The following is a 16,848-nucleotide window of genomic DNA, read 5'->3' on the forward strand; positions in this document are numbered from 1 at the left end:
AATAATTCCGAAAACCATACATTCCAGAAAGTGAGAAAAAAATTTTTTTTTGGGCTAAAAACTAACTGGGGACATCTGTAAGAGTACTACTGGGGACATGATATGTAACTGGCACTAAATATCTGCAAGAAAATTATTGCTTGGCATTCAAATTCAGTGCATGAGATTGTACACAAACTTTGTTTCATGTTTTGAAACCCTGTTTTATGCACAAATAAAATACAATAAATATATATATCTCTATCTATCTATCTATCTATATATATATATATATATATATATCTATATATATTTATTGTATTTCATGGGTTTGTTTGTGTTTATACAGCATAAATGCAAGATACTTCAAAATGTTTCATTAAAATATTCCGAAATACGGAATAATCCGTTATCCAAAATTCTCCTGGTCCCAAGCATTTTGGATAAGGGATACTAAACCTGTACCTGTACTAGACAACACAGTACAGTACATGTAAATATAAATTCAACTATCTTTAGTTCCATCAAGATATGGAAACATTTACTTATGTACCAGATAATGGGACCTAGTACTTATTTTATTTATAGGAGAAAAGCATTTTCATTTTCTTGGCCCTTTAATAAAATGTGCTTAGTAAGTAAAAAAGAAAAAAAAAAGTTTAGATATAAAAGTAAGCCAAAAAAAGAAGAAGAGGGAGATACACCCTGGACTGAACTATATATAAAGCTGTCAGTGGATATATCTAGAGATATGATCACATTTTCTGTTGGTTCTCAAAAGTCAAATTTTCATGAAAGTCTATATTTCCACTGTAATAACTCTGTAAGCAATGTTCTTTGTTCATTCATCACAAATATATTTCAACACTTATCCAAAAGTTCTAAATTCCATCATGTGATTGCACCCTTGTAAGTGTCAATCTGCGGCCTCTCCCTCTACCCTGGAGGGAGAAACTTCACCCCTACATATCAGCATGACGAATAGACACTATCTACAGGGTCTAGTACTGTACCTGCTCAAGAGTCACACTAATGAAGGATTTTGTACAACATACAGTGATTTAGTCTAATACAGCACCAAAAATACCTGAACGGTACAGAACATGAAGCCGTGGTTCTCAACTCCAGTCCTTAAGTGCCCTCAACAGGTCATGTTCTCAGGATTTATTTTCGTAAAAAAACAGGTGGTATAATAACTGACCCAACAATCAATTAAACTCACCTGTGTATGATTAACACAACAACAACAAACAAAAAAAACTAAAAGTTGTCCTACACAACTTCCATACGATGCCTCACTATAAACAGTGTTTCATTGATACACTCAGTTCTGGTTCAGACCTCAATGAGATTCCCCCCACTGGTGTCCACTTTATTCCTACAAAGGAGTTTTTCTGAGAACTAAATTTAGCCCACAAACACAAAAACATGCAATCATGTAAGTTTGACGATGGTACATGTTTTCCTGTTCAGGAATTGTAACTATGTTACTTGATTGCTGAGGCTATGTGAAACATGACCCCCGCCTCTGCACATAGCTGCAAGAGACAGGTTACCGAATCTCTACTCTAGGTTGAAAAGGTTGTTTTGTACCAGGCCTGCAGATGTGGATTAATATTTACATAATATCTAGGAACACGGACCTGTTCCGGAGAACCCAAGCTGGGCGAGTCCGTTCTATCCAGGAGATTCAAGCCGAAGAGTGAAAGATATCCTTTATACCAGGCTTTTATTTTTATATCCGATAATGTGTAATCTGCATTCTAGTAAATTTATCTTAATTTCTAATAGGCTTAAAAGGATTACTTCTTTCTTCTACTCTACGGCTATGACCAGCGCATTGTCAAAAGTTTTCTAATAATTGAAGTCTCTATATCAAACAAAACAATGACCCCTTCTCCTAGATCCTTGCATAACTAAAAGCTTTAAAGTGGGCCTGTTTTTACTTAAGCTAGGTACACACTGGTGCGATCTTGCCTCAATGTGACGTTTTTGGCCAAATCGGTACAACCTATTAGGCAGATCATTAAGTGCATATGGCCAAGCTGCGCACTTCTGTGGTCGTTCGTAATATTTTCCATTTGGCCATGCTTCACAGCCAACCAAATAATGGAAGTACAGAATGTGGGATAGTTCCACCCGTCAATACATCATTCTGATGTGTACGCACAGTATGTTATGTTGGACACCATATCGTTCAGGTACACATTGTTCCAGTGTGTAACAAGCTTCATAGAGGCAACGGTGTGGTCACCAGTTCCTATCAAATGGATAAGCCAACAAAATACCAGTTTGCATTTGTATATAGGCCATGGCGACCATAAGGATGTCTCACAGGAGGTATTGCATTGTCCATAGCAATCAGAGTCTAGGGGTATATACTCTAGTGCTGGTTTATAGAAGTGTTCAGGTTTCCCATAGGAACCAATAAGATTCTACTTATTTATCTAGAACAGGCATGTCCAAACTATCATGCTCCAGCTGTTGTGATACTACAAGTCCCATCATGCCTTGCCACAGTTTTGCTATTAGGGAATGCATTAGTTTCACAACAGCTGAAGGGCCATAGTTTGGACATGCCTGATCTAGAACATTCTAGAAGATAATAGCTACAATCTGGTTGGACACATCTCCACATCTATAAATCCACATTTAGTAAATAGAACCCCCTGTTATTTCCTAGAAAAATGAAACTAAAATCCAGTTGGTTGCTAGTCAACAGCTTAACTTCTCAATTTTCAATTGTTTTAGTCAATCTACCCCATATGGGGTATTCAATCTGAGCACTCACCTATACAATTCGGCCGTTAATGACCGCTTTGAAGGGCGTCAGATCCAACTTTTTTTTAAAAGCCAGATCTGTTTTGCCGTAAACTGCCGTGGATTGTCCAATTCACGGCTGTTTTTTGACAATCCGCGTCAGTTTTCGCCGCTCCATGGACTTATCGAGACTCAACCGCAGGAACATTGAATTCCGACTGTCAATGTGCTGTCGGATTGCGGTTCTGATAGTTGGGACGTTTAGACAGTCGGAATGCTGGATTGAATACACCCCTTAAAACTGAAATAAATGGGGTATTAAACGGCCAAATCACAATAAATAAAAGACAGAGCGGTCGGAAAGAAGGCATGTTCCTCTCCTATGCGGCTGGAAGCGAATGCCAAATGTACCCAATTATAAATCTGGCTCTTTATTACCACATCATTCAAGATCGCAAAAGCAGCTGTAAACCTTTAATTAACTACACCAAATCAAAACGGCCATAACTGGTAAATAGGCTGCTGTGTTTTTTGGACTATTGTTCGACTCACATGGAAATGATTCCTAAATGTTTTACAAAACCTTTCAAGGCTGAGCAAGCCAATTCCTCAGATGGCTCCAAGTGAAGACAGAACTTCTATACTCCATATGTAACATCTGCTGGGGCAGTCTGGGACACACGGCATAAACATACCCACATCAATGTGCTGGCAGGAGCCACAGCAAAGAAGAGCACAGGGATGCGCTTCATACTGTACCATGCACAGAATACACAGAGTCTACTCCCAATCCGATTTACACCACAGACAGCTTGTGTCTTGGCCTATTAGCTCTCATTAACGCCAGTAACAACATAAATTGCACTGCGGGACTGCCCAACTAATAAATGCTACTAAATGAAGGTCATAAGCACTTTACACACAGGTACTAGCTCCAAGTTCTGATAACATATCAACAGGTTCTATTGGCTGTAGTTACTGATATGTTTTCATTGTTCTATTAATACAGAAAGATTGCAAACACTCTAGAGAGCAGCGTAGTATTTACCACTCAGGAAAAGTAGGTGCATGGTTTGTAAATAACTGTATAAAGGGAAGCGGGAAAACAGATGTAGTTTTCTTATATTTATTTACACTTTCTTTATAGAAGTCGCATGTCAGTGCATATTCCATTATTATCTATGCGGTAGCCGGCGTCGTGTGGCAGAGAGGGGCTTCGGATGTTACTGCATTCTGCCCATAAACATATTATTTAAGCTGTTAGCTTGCTTACTAAAGCCTCAACAATTCATTTTGTAGTAGATTACAGTTTAGCTTTTTTTAAATTTTGCTACAGCAATTTTGGTGGTGTACACAGTGTGTACAACATCGGTATTACTTGAACCAGCATTTGTAATTCCTGGGCTCTTCTGGGTGGAGTCCGGGAAGAGGCCTAAAGCAATGGTTTTAAAAGTTTTCCGAGTCACGGCACCGTAGAGATTCCAATTTTTGGCCAAAGTTGTGGGTTTGTTGTTTTTTTATTTGGGGAAAAAAATATTAAAAATGAATAATGTGTTTATGTCATTCAGAAGTTTAATTATGTAATAAGGGACAGGATTCACTCCTGTTTGTCCACTAAAATTATGGTTGGAAGCCACAAACACTGGTTTTGCCCATAAATAATTTGAGTTGGTCCTGGACTACCAAAACAAGGCACCCCTGCAAGTGTCCTGTGGCACCCCAGGGTGTGAACTTCTGGCCTAAAGCCACACAAAGAGTTGGTATCAAGAACATGTTTCAACATGACCGTCACACGGGAAACTTTGGGCCAGCTAGGGACTGTTCAAGGAGGCAATGTGCGTCCGATGGTGGACTGATATTAAACAAATTTGCTGAAAAGGACCATTAATAATCGCAATGCAATGCAGCTCATTAGCGACGTCCTCTGTACATGCAAATTAATTTTGAAAAGGTCACCAATGACCAGAAGCAAATTGCATAGTGTATTCTACCAACTACAAATGATACATCTTTACGACCTGCCTGATGCGGATGTTACAGAGTGACTCCCTGGACACGCTCATCCTACATTTTCTGGGCTGATCATTGGCAGCATTGACAAAAGAGGATCCGGGATTTCCATAATACCCCCCCCCCCCCCCACAACCCCCCGCAATATGGTCCCATCATAAATTAACATGAGAATATCGCTTAATGTGAATGGTGCACTCTTTTTAACCCATTAATGCAGAGTTTCCAATACTCCGCCATTACAGTGCAGGTTTTAAGGATATCCCGTTTATATATAAACTTGGTTTCACTATGAAGACACTAATAACGTAGATAGGACAAATACTTCAGGCTTTAACTGAAGTACCACCAGGTGCCCACATGAACCGCTGTCACCACTGTTTTCTATGTGGGCAGCAAAACGGCAAGTTATTCACGCATTTATGTTTTCTGAGCTTGGTTCATATAATCTTATTGGTTTCCTCTTCTTCTTTTTTTTGCTGGAGAGGGATCTTCATAACCCCCTATGCATGGTCGAATAATCTCTGTAAAGCACTGCCTAATATGTGTGCGATACATAAGAAACTGTTAATAATTATAATAATAATATAAAAGGCAAGCAGTCGCTTTACTTTTCCCTCTACACCAGGAATAGTTCATATCTGTCCTGGCAAGAGACTTAATAAACATCCCCAAAAATACATTGCTTATAGCTGCAATATACAGTGGATAACCAGTGACACACTTAACATACAAATTCTTACCTACCCCAAAATCCACAGGTGAACTGGAAAACCTGAACTGTGTAGGGTCCTGAGAACAAAGTTGGAGAACCTGTGCTCTACATCAGCAGTTCCCAACCTATTTTCTCTCCCTTACCCCTTGATGAGGCTTTTCATTTATGATTACGCCCTCCTCTCAATTGGAAATATTCACAGTACAGTACTTATGACTGGAGTGGAAGTGAGTGGTACCCGTATCCTTAGGCGTGTCTTTATTTTAGGAGTATTGGAGGAGTAATGTGCAGTCAGGAATTGGGTCCCTTTGTGTATGGCCTATGGCTGCGTACTGTCTCCGGGGTTCCCGCTAAGGTGAATTAATGGCACTGCTTCCTCCAGAGGTGCCAGATAATCGGTGATGTCTGAGGGCAGCGTGTGTAGCCTCCCAGTAGATTGCTGGTTGGGCAAAAGCATGAGGAGACGCTGATGACGCTGCAGAGAGAACAGGAAGTGATGTAAAATGGTTCATCTCCACAGCAACGGAAGACTTTCCTTCCGCCATTACTATTATTAATTTTAAGTACCCCCAACCGGTCTGCAGTGTACCCTCAGGGGTACTTGTACCCCAGGTTGGGAACCAGTGCTCTAAAACCTGATAGGTAAAAGCTGATTGGTTGAGCAACTTCTCCAGTCTTTAGAAGGTTTGATACATCTGCACCTATGTTAGCACCAGACTGTGTAGATTCACTAGTGTCACACGATCCCTCATTGACTGGTCCAATGAGACATATGCAAAAAGAGTTCTCCTAGTGCTTATGGAATTTAGGTGCTATGAGGCAGATACTTTACCTCCCACTGTGGCCGTCCCCCAGGGCCTAGGGATTCTGGGACAGTAGCAGTTTCCCATCCACTACAGCCAATATGAACCACTTAGTAAAAGGAGGTAGGTTTGGATTTTTTTATTTTATTAACTTGCTAGAAAGAGTCTATTACCGCTACCTTAAACCTGCCTCAGCCTCCAACTGCTCTAATTGCAAAATCTTTTCTCAGTCAGATCAGGATCTGTTTTATGTCCTCCCCAAATGCCAGTTCCATGTCTACCACAGACCAGAGCTCCAGTGTGAAACTGTCAACCTGCCAGTGATTAATTACATCCAAATACAGGTTGCTTAACTCAGGCCAGGGCCCACAGTCCCAGTCACCAACTCCCTGTTTTCTCTCCATCTCACTGTGCGCTATGCACACAGTGGACCATGCCAGAAGGACTTGGCTGAAGTGAAGAAATGAGACCAATGAGATTTGGCAGGGAAAATAGCCAAATACCTTCCTTCCAGCAAAACAAAGTGACACTATGGCCCCGGCGTGGTGGTGGTCCACGAATAACAATACGTTCATATTATGCCGGTCATAAAGTTACTCAATACCCTCCCTTGTTACTAACGTCCATGTTAGCACTTCAGCAGAAACAACAATAACTTTATTAGCAAAACATTAAGTTCCCCACATAAAATAACACCCACTCCAAGTGTGAGACACACTGGATCCATTGTTACTTGCTAGCCTTCTCAATATTATTTCATAAAAAGGTTATATTCTTCTTTAACCCATGTTTCCTTCAATGTTATACAGTCTAACTGTATTTTTAGAAACCATATTGATCATATGTTGTAGAATAAGGGCCAGATGCACTAAGCTTCAAACGTGTTACAATGGAGAGTGATAAACAACCAATCAGCTGCTACCTGCCACGTTAAAGACTGTGTTTGAAAAATGTCAGGTAGGAGCTGATTGGCTGGCTGTTTATCACTCGCCATTTTATCACTTTGGAAGCTTAGTGCATCTGGCCATCAATATGATCTTTGTGTGTGCATCATAAGGTCAACAGGTCAACATGCACTAGGTCAACAGCCAAAAAAGGTCAAACTGTAAAAGGTTGACACATGAAAATGTCGACATGAGGTTTGTTTGTTTTTTATGGTCAATGTTGACATGGACCCTCAATCAGTGTACCACGTAAGCTTACCATGTAGTGTTAATTCTAGCACCCGCTATCTTTGAAAACCCATGCAGTTCCTCTTCCCTGCCTGGGGTGTCACTGTCTTCTGTAGTTCTTCTAGCACAGTGTGGTCTGTATATCAGCACTGATATGCAAACCAGACCTGTGCTAGAAACACCACAGCAGACAGCGACACCCCAGGCAGGCAAGAGGAACTACATGGGTTTTTGCTAGAATGAACACTACCATGCTTCATATTGCCTCATACCCCTTAGCTGGGTTGTTAAGTCACAAACCCAGGTCGAGCTACCAGGCATTTCAACCCTGGATTGAACACAGCTCTGACCTGGGTCAAGGTACAGTGTGAATGGGCAACTTAGGTTGAGCCACCCAGGTGCCATTCACATTATGGAGGAGGCAGAGCTGTCAGCTCCAAGTGTTGACTCCTCCTCTGCCGCCCCCCCCCCCTCCTCCTCTGCCCCCCCCCCCCCCCCCCCGATGATGCACCGCTGCTCTGCCCCGCCCCCATGCAATGTCAGCACCCCGGCTATATGTTTTTCTAGATGGAAAGCTCTTTCACACAAAATATTTAATTACTCATCAATCGTTATCTTTGTTTGATTCCTCTTTCTTTAATGAATGCATTTCCCTTTACCAACATTTTATCTAGAACATGCCCGCTGCAGGAAAGGATCTTAATATTGCAGGAACATAGAGTAATGACAAATATGTAGAAAGAGAAAAGTACATGGAGAAAATAAACCATTGCTATACAGAAGGACCCTATTCTGGTTTACTCGCAGGGGAGCGAATTTCAGCAACTGCACATGTGCATAGTTGCTGTGTGTGAGAGTCCAGGCGGTCTTACACAACAGTGCGGCCGGGGGCGTGGGGTGGTGGGCCAGGGGAGCATACCCATGAAAGTGCTGGACATTCTCATGATAATTCTCTGATGTGGGTGCAGGGGGCAGGCAGCTGACGTTAGCTGCCCGCCCACTTCCGGCACAGGGCGCAGCAGATCTGGGACACCACCTCAGATCGGCGAGCGCTGGAGAAATCATTTGATGGTTGCCGACCATCGATTGATTTCTCCCCGGCACCCAAGGCTCCGAATGGATGTTTATGCTAAACATCCATTCGCAGCCGCACAGCGGATCGTGGCGTGTGATGGGGGGAGGCGGGCAGCGTCTGGTGGACTCACCAGGCTGCGAAATCCGCAGCCTGGCCAGTCAATCCGAATGACCTCCAAAGTTTCTAACCTGCTCCTGCTTGCCCTTATTGACATCCTAATGTTCCACATTAGCCCGCAGCACATAAAGGAACGGCCTATATACAATGTAAACGCCAATTGTCTGCACACAGAATGTGATTGCATTACTTAACTCATTTATATACTGCAAGTGGGGCTTCTAGCACCTGGAGATCATTACTGTATATCTGTTTGTTTTATTTTCACTTTCAGGGGACAACTTAAAGGGACCAGAGGAATTTACACATCCCAGTCACTAGCCCATCCATCACACCTCAGAGTCTGGCCGCTAAGAATGGCTCTGGCAGAGAAAAGGGAGGGGGCAGGGTACATTTAGTGATTCAAGGAATCTCAAATCAGCTTAGAAATATAAACAGAATGACTTAGATTTCATGCAAACACATCCTTCCCTTAATGGGACATAGCGCCGAACACCTAAGGCTAAACAAAATCCATCTTTACAGAATCACTGACAAATCCACTAAAAGCATTAGGTTTCCACGCTCGCGTGTTGGATAACTGACATTTGTTTGTGCAGTTTATACAGCACGGGCTATTCAAGATGGAAACTCCAGCTGATCGGGAACTACATATCCCAGCATGCCCTGCCACAGTTTTAGCATGTCCTAGTAGTAAAATTGTGGCATGGCCAGTTGGAAGGTGCAGTACCACATGTTGAATAACCTATAGATGATGAGTTTTTGGGGGGAGCCCGCATACATACATACATTATATACACAATAAGAAACCTCTTATCTAGAACTATATGCAGAGTTAAAAGGTAATTTATCGCAGCTGTTTGGTCATAGAGACATAATCACCACAAGGAGCCAGATTCAATTACCCGTGCAAGGAAAAGTGTTTGCAGCCTCAGACTTTTACACCTGGAGCTATTAAATTAGAAGCCCTTTTCCTCATGCGTGCTTACATGCATTAACCCATAGATCCGGGGATAAGTGACCGGAGCCATGGGTTAACATCTCTGCAGCACCGTGATGGCGGCAGATAGACCGACTGTACTTACCACTGATCTATGAAAGAGCCTCTGAATGGCTCAAACAGAAATCTGTATTAAGTGCAGTCTGTGGGCTTCTTGCGCCGTGCAATTGAATTGCCCCAGGTGGCAATAGGTGGCTAATTGCATCCAAAAACAAGTCTTTTGGGGCCTACACACGGGGAAATTTCAGCCCATTTTCTAAGCAATCTGATTAGATCACTTACAAAATGACCCTACATCGCTCTCTGTATGGTGCGTCACTATTGCTGGGTGATTAAGATTAAGGATTAAGATCCTGCATGCAGCATAAATCTACTCAGATTGCCAGTTAGGGGTTGGGATGTGTTCATACACATCGCCGCCCGGCTGCCGCGTACTAACATATGCGGCTAGCATCGCACTGCGGTGATGGTGGCCCGCCGCAATACCTGTAATGTGGTGTGCGGGGGGGGGGGGGGGTCTCAGTCACTTCCATGGGTGCCTCCTCCTCCCCTCATGCCAGGGAGATGTTTACCTTCCGTGTCCAGGAGGACCTGCAGCAAGGTAAGCCAGAGGGAGGGGGAGAGGGGGGGGGGGGTCGGTCGGCAGAGGCAGTGATAAGAAGCCCATAGGCTTCTATAGGGTATCGCCACCCAAAGGTGGCGATACCCTGCCTGCTGAAGACGGTGCGGTCGGGTTTTGGTCAATTTGAAAATGCGATACAGGGGTTTTACTGCATTTTGGGCTTAGTACATCCCACCCAGGGCCAGTATTCTCACAGGAGAACACAGACCCTGACAGATCGCTCAGCACACACTGACACATCGCTGTGCAGTGCTGTATGCAGGCCCCATTTCTCCCAACAATTGTGCCACACACAGATGTGACAATTAATATCTTTGTAAAAGATTATATTTAGAAATGAATTTAATTTGGATTGTGTGCTTAAGTGGATTTTTTCCACACTTGATAAACACAGTAAGTGTGCGATGTAGATGCAGGTAAGGGACATTTACCTATGCTTCTCCACATGTCATTTGTTAACAGTCAAATAGAATACATTTTATACACATCCAAAACACACAACCGCAGTGTTTTATATGCCTTCTTACTCGCAATAAACAAACATCAGTGTGTGCTTAGCTGCACTGTGAGGAGCTCCGCTAGAGACGTAAGGTGGGGACCGGGACGGCACGCTAAGTGTGGTCACTTTAAATATATTTTTAGTGGATTTTAGACCCAACAAAAGGAATTTACAGGGGAATCAGTTACCTGAAAACTCCAAAACATTATTGATAATAAATGCTATGAGTGTATAGAACATCTCAGAGTTGCAAGGAGGTTTATTACATAATTCATGAGTACATTAGATCAGTGGTTCCCAAACTGGGTGCCTCAGGACACTTGCAGGGGTGCCTTGGGTTGGTGGACCAGGATCAATTCATATTATTTCTGGTCAATGTACCAGGCAAAACCAGTGCTGGTGGCTGCCAATCATAATATATGTGGACAAACAGAAGCAAATCCTGTCCCTCACCACATAACTGTGACATATAAACACAATGCACCTCATTTAAAAAAAAAATAATAATCTGAATTTCTCAATTAGAAGCATTTGGCCTAGGGGTGCCTTGAAAATATTTTGATGCTCTAGGGCGCCGTGAATCAAAAAAGTTTGGGAACCACTGCATTACACAATCATTCCTGAGGACAGTGGTTTGCAAGATGCATTTAAAGGAATCAAGCAAGCAAGTTGCTTCAAAAAGGCACGCGTGTGTGTGCGTTAGATAGATAGATCTAATCTGCAATACGATACATTTGATTAATTAAACAAAGTTCATGCATCCAATGAGCTATTTAGAGAGGACATCAATAAGCTGCAGAGCACATACTGGAGAACCTAACATTCCAGGTATTTGGGGCATATAAGCACGTGCTCGGGGCAGGATTCTTTGCCATATTAACCAACTACTTGTCATACAATTAAAAGGGAGTTTAAATGGCCATTAGATTAGACTACAGATGACCATACATCACAACGATTTGAGGTACGAATGCACGATTTTATGATCAGTTATATGCATATCGTAAGGCCTTTTTCGGTGCAATCACAATACAATGCGTAAGCGAGCAGGTTGGGAGGTGGATCTTATGTGCTGCACGTAAGATCTAAAGATGCTGCGGACGACCAGTATGCTAAAGCTGCAGATTGTACGTTAGAAGATCTTATGTGAAATTACCCACATAAGTTCTATCCTGAGTCCGGGGAGATGCCAGAGAGGTACAAGGGAAGTTGTGTACGCTCCGAATGGCAAGCTGTTCGCTCTGATGTATGGTCAGCTTATGTCCCAGGAGAATGATAGAAGTACAACAGTATCCCAGCCTTGTCCTGGGCAGCCCAGAATAACTGTATTGCACGTGAACCAAACTTTATAAAACAGCTACATTGATGCTAGTACAAATATCTAGAGCAAAAGTAGGTTTTTGGAGAGACTGTAGTTAATGAGGAAGAAAAAAAAAAAAAAGGATTAATACAATTAAACTGTGTTCATTAATGCGTTTAGAGAAAACAAAACAAGGGCAGTCCACCCCTGATAATGCATTGTTTTCTTTAACTAATGAGATTAGCACAAGAAGTGTCACTTGAACAAAAACATTCCCCAACCGTGTAGTGACCCTCTCTGCAAGTGTCTACATTACATCTGTCCATTTCAGGGTGGAGAATACTAGTCAATATGTAATATTAAATATATCAAACCCCTTTACACCAGACAGACAAGTTAAAATTCTACAATGATGTATACAGAAAAATGTGTAAGGGTAAAGGAAAACGTGAATCTATTATAAAATAAAAATAAAGTCTATAAGGGGCAGATGTACTAAGCCTTGGGGGGGGGGGGGGGGGGTAATAAAGTAGCAGCCAAACAGCTGATTGGCCGGTACTTTATCTCTCTCCAAGTAGTGCATCTGCCCCCAAATTGTTTGTATTTACCTGGTGGCTAGTTGTCCTCTAATGTTCACAATGCTCCTATATAAATATGGAGAGATTTAATTTGTCGCCTCATCTAGTGATCTGGATAGACACATCCCTGACTGTACATGATTAAGCGCTAACATTTGATTGGTTGCTAAGAGTAACACCACGTGTGCTAATGTTAAGATATTACACACACACACACTTGTGTCCCAATTACATTGGCAAGAGTCTTGGGGTGTCAAAATCCTGTAATACTTCCAAAGCTTACAAAATCATAGACTCCAAAAAAAGCTAGGTCAAGCCTAATCAAACTGAAGTGTTCCAGCAGTACCACATGTAAGAGTGCACCCTAGCTGTCCAAGGATATGCTAATAATGGTGCCACTACCAACATGGTCAAAAGGTCTCCTGGAAAGAGATGCAGCAGTGAGTACAGTACATCCTTTAAGAGAACATCTGTCACTATCACAGTGAACAGTCCCATTCCGTCCTGAGTGCTTGTCCCATTGTAAGCACTTCAGCCAGTCGCTTTCTGTGGTCAGAATTCTAAGTGCATCCCTTCTCAATAGAACAACATCTTCTTATGCAACCTGGTCCTCTTTAACATAGCTATTCCCAAACCTCCATTTAAAAAAAAAAAGGGTTCACCCCCTCGCTCCTCCGATCCTGCTAAATCCCTAGAAGGCAAAGTGCCCTCATCATCTTTAAATTGTGCTTGCAAATCCCATATAGAATTTCTCATTTTGGTTCCAAGAAGATCAGGCCTCCTCCCTCAACACCCCACCATAGATTTTATTTCTAAAGCTTTGCAGAGATCACAAAATACCTCTAATCTACATTTTAATTGGCATTCCCGGGAAGTAAGGCTGCCTCTTCTCAGTCACTCACTACTTACCAATCAAGGATCTTTTGCAACCCCCATTAAAAGTTACAATGCCATCTGAAGGGAACTACAGCCATTACGTTCACTTCACTACGCAAGTTAAGAATGCAAAATTTCACACAAATGTACCACTGCAGTCCCCAGATGCCAGAACACAATGTACATTCAGCAGCTTCGGCACAATACGGATTTCATACAAAAAGCTTCCAGATTTTTTCCTTTCCAGCAAAACACTCTGGGACTTACGGCTTGGAGAATAGTGATAATTACTTTAATTAGGTAGCACTTTTTCCCCAAACACTTGAAAGAACCATTTAGAACACTGTAGGAATCCAAACATAGAACACACTAGAACTGTGGCAGTTGGCATATGTTACTCAACTCCTGAGGCGCATTCTAATGAACTCACACCAGTGTTTAGATTACAGGTAGGCAACCTGTGGCTTTTAGTTTTTGTAGCTCTTTTCCAAATATATTGCTCCCCTGCCATACTGTGGCTACTTGAGGATGATGGGAGTTGTAGTTGAATGCCTGGCAGCCAAATACCGTTGTAGAACAAATATTTCTAGCATAATTTTTTTTTTCTATGAAAACATAAAAAGATACCCGTAACCATTTAAAGATGCAACATGATACACGAGTTATCGGATACTCTGGACAAGTTTTCAGATGCTAATTTTAATTTATTTCCAAGAAGTCACCTTTTTTTCTCTGGTTTCTGTAAATAGTTATGAGTTCAAAAGTACTGAAAGGTAGCAGTATCAACCAATCACCTGTCACTTTAAAGGCTGTATTTTAAAAAAAATGACAGTTGGGAGCAGATTGGTTGTAGTTTATTTCTCTCCAAGGTTTTATATATTTAAATTTATTAACAGGTTCTTATCTAGCGCATCAAATTCCATTGCGCTTTACAATTGGAAACAGTGATAAAACAAACTGGGTAGATAGAGACAATCAAAACGGTATGAGGGCCCTGCTCGCAAGCTTACATCTATAGGGTAATAGGCATGGATACGACTCCCTAGTATAAATAGATTTCACACAATGCTTTTTTAATTCCTTATGTGCCTATGCAACCCTCTTTCTACTTTTGGGCAATAGATTTTTCTGGGTGAGTAAATGGTTAACAAAAAAACTGAGCTCCTTTGTTATAATGAAGAACATAAAAAGGCCTCCGAGGGAGAAAATAGGTTTACACTACACAGGGATGCAACATTCCTAGCAGGCCCCAGACTGGAGTGAAATCCTGCAGTTCTCCCATACTCACCCCAGACTGCGTAAATCTGTCACTGGTTAAGACAGTTTTATAACCAGTTCGTCTAACCTATTCAGAACAAGAAATCTTTGAAATGAAGAATGCAATAGCTGGGGCGCCTTACAGCGGTTAACCCCTTGCACAAGAAGTCCAGAACTGGTGGGAGCCAGGGCCACATTCCAGCACTGACATTCCCTAACCATGCACACAGGTAGGTGAGGAATGATCACACCTGAGAAACCGGATCACAAAACCAATAAAAGAAAAAAAGAAAAAAAAAAAAGTTGGAATTTCTATAGGACAATTGATATAATTTATAGAGTGACATCTCATAACATAAGAACTGGTGATGGGAGGAGGAAAACCCAAGAGGTGCTGCAGCAGCACCCTTCCTGGTAAACGTTGTTGATGGTTTTATAGGTAATCCCATAACAGAAACACTTGCAGCCATAGGATAACAATACACAAAAGACAAACCATGAGCACAAAAGTGGAGTCCTATTAGTAGTAGGACATTGCAGGACCTCCCTTTGCCATTGTTCCACTATTCAGCAATTACACTTCTATCACCCACGTGTACCAGACAGATGCAGATTACGCACAGGTAGGGAACAAGCCACAGCCACGTAGGACTGTCACTGCCCAGCCTCATACACGGGAGAAATACAATGAAATGTACCAAAATAAATTCTATAAACGGTACCCTATTGCCCCGCATAAACCAGTGGAGTCCCTAAAACAGGTCATTATGAAGATCTGAGATTGTATTAAAGCAGGTAAGGTCCTACCACCCTTGGACACATACATGCTGAATCAATGGCATGAAGCCACTAGCAGCAGAGAAGTTGCGCACCGCAGCTCCCCGCTGATGGGGTAATTGCGCACATGGGAGGCGCAGATGCGCATTACCTGGAAAGCCTGTGCTGTAAGAGGATCCCCCTGTCTTGCAGCAGGCGTGTGCCTGGCAGGACACAACACAGAGGTCTCAGTAACCCTCTGGGGACAGATTCCCAAGTTCAGTTCCAGCAGTCTCCAGCAGTAATCCCGTCTCTCAGCACCTCCAGTACACGGACAGAAGGGAAGAGCAGCCCGGTGTGCGCAATCCTCCTACACCAGGGCCCATCAGCAGCAGCAGCCGGGGAGTGTGGGGCACAAGAGGGGAAGCAGCCAGATCACCCCCATCCACAGTGAATAAGTGAAGTCTACAGGAGTCCTGTGTTCTCTCCCTGTGGATGTCTCTGTTCTGTAACAATCCAAACTTCTAATGCTCAGTCACCCACAGTCCAAGCAGCATCCTCAGAGCAGCAGCAGCAGTAATGCACTGAGTACTAGATCTCCAGCAGGGACACACAGACAGAGAGGTCTCCAAGTGAACATTAGGTGCAAGCAGTGCAGTCCCCTGTATAGAAAGCAATGGAAAGTGTATCTGACTTCTTCCCTCCCCCCTTACTCCCAGCCCCTGCCTCCTCCCTGGGCACTCCCCTCTGTCTGAAACCTGAACTTCTAGTCCTCCCCTTGTCCAATTGCATCTCCTGTCCTCTGCATTTCACAAGCAGCGGCCTCCCCCCCTCCCCTCCCGTGGCCGGTTCCCTGCTCCCCTCCCAGCGGCAGGGTTTGGCTCACAGCAGCGCATAGAGGAGAGAGATGGGGTGTTTGTATTGGAATTACTATGCTATGTGCGCTCTGGCTCTCTCTCTCCGTCTCTTTCCTCCAGCTCCCCCTGCACTCTGCATGTGAGGAAGGTATAAGCTAGCTGTAGGTAAAGGATGCTGATGTCACCAGTGACGTCAGGATAGCCAATACCTGCCATGTCCTTTTATTATCACTTGCCTACTTATTGAGTGCAAAGAGGGTGGCTTATTATCAGGTTGAAATATGTCACGTTTGTTTTTTTTACTCAGCTGTAAATAGGATAACCATTATGGGTCATTGGGTATCTGTTATAATATGACCTCTTCCAGGTCATTTACACCATCTTATAGGTTAAACTTGATGGACTTATGTCTTTTTTCAACCTCAACAACTTTGTTACTACAGGTTGAGTATCCCTTATCCGAATATCCGTT

The 16,848-nt window shown here is 42.7% G+C and overlaps 1 protein-coding gene across 5 annotated transcripts in view; it reads right to left on the reverse strand.

The window, feature by feature from the left end:
• Positions 1-16,212, reverse strand: part of FGFR2 (fibroblast growth factor receptor 2) — an 82,521-nt gene extending 66,309 nt beyond the window's left edge. For 2 of the 5 annotated variants that reach the window (XM_083149176.1, XM_083149173.1), the window contains exon 1: positions 15,692-16,211. The gene's annotated coding sequence lies outside the window, so the exon portion shown is untranslated. Of the gene's footprint in view, positions 1-15,691 lie in introns of all 5 variants that reach the window. The other 3 variants (XM_083149177.1, XM_083149174.1, XM_083149175.1) reach the window with 2 other exon arrangements.
• Between the last annotated feature and the right edge of the window lie 636 nt (positions 16,213-16,848).

This window comes from Crinia signifera, chromosome 6 (genome assembly GCF_055691185.1).
Source record: "Crinia signifera chromosome 6, ASM5569118v1, whole genome shotgun sequence".
Taxonomy (NCBI): domain Eukaryota; kingdom Metazoa; phylum Chordata; class Amphibia; order Anura; family Myobatrachidae; genus Crinia; species Crinia signifera.